The following is a 1,107-nucleotide window of genomic DNA, read 5'->3' as shown; positions in this document are numbered from 1 at the left end:
GCCAAGCTCCAACATCTAGAAACAAAGGTGTTGATGGCAGCAGCACAGCTGATATTTCTCTCCAGGATGGAGTCACAGCCAAACAGGAACAGACAGAGTCAGGCTGCTAATCATCTTAAAGGGTCTGCTGGCCATAAAATTATAATTTTTTTTTGTATTTTAGAAAGTAAAATATCCCCTTGTGTAAAGACATTTTTTCTCTCTTTATCACTAAAATGAAAATATATTCAAGCTTTAAACAAGAAAATGAAAAATAATCTAGGAACATATGTCTGAGTTATCTCGATAAGGTAGAGTACCACAAAGGATTGGTTGAATTTCAAAAATAACAATATTTTCTTCTTTTAAGAAAAAGGCCACTTTCACAACTTTACGTTTGAATATAGTTTAAGAATTCCAGCCTAGTGGTTTTTGCTTCTCAAAACAAGAAAAGGATATCATGTTTAAGATTAGTCGTCTCATTTTAAGTAGAGTACAGTTCAGAGTGCTGTTATCTAACTTTGGAAACATATCTTCCACTTCCAGGCCAGTTTTTATTTGTAACTAACCTTGACATGGTTTCAGGAGATAACTTTTAGTTCCTTTACTCAGAACCGCTCTCTCTCTGGATGTACAGATATATTTTTTACTATGAATAAAGCAGGTTTCCTTCTTTTGGGAGGAAATCCCCCTAGCCAGCATTGAAAAAAAAATCCAAACATAGTAAAAATGTTCTTAAAATCAGGGAATTTACCCTTAATTTCAGCAGATATTTAAGATGATCTGTCATATCAGAATAATATAATTTGATTTTAAGCATCAGAAAACAGATAATTACATTGGCTTATTGTTTTATCGGCTCAAATCAAATAAAAATAAAAAATTTTCAACAAAAAAATGTGTTACTTATTTTTATATATATGCAGTGAAGGGTTTAGCAAAAGGTTTGGGCTCAAGTTTAACAGAAGAAGGATAAATAAACTGAAGATTATGTTTGATGAACGATAGCTGAAGAAAAGTTTAATTAGAACCTAAAAATATCCGGGTTCCGTCTGTTAACCTGCTGGTGTTTAAAGCATTTAATCAGTATTACTATGGTCCAGGGGCGGATTAAGGAAATTTGGGGCC

Source organism: Cyprinodon variegatus, unplaced genomic scaffold (assembly GCF_000732505.1).
Source record: "Cyprinodon variegatus isolate N-32 unplaced genomic scaffold, C_variegatus-1.0 Scaffold553, whole genome shotgun sequence".
NCBI classification, from domain to species: Eukaryota; Metazoa; Chordata; class Actinopteri; order Cyprinodontiformes; family Cyprinodontidae; genus Cyprinodon; species Cyprinodon variegatus.
Note: the sequence above shows the minus strand (reverse complement) of the source record.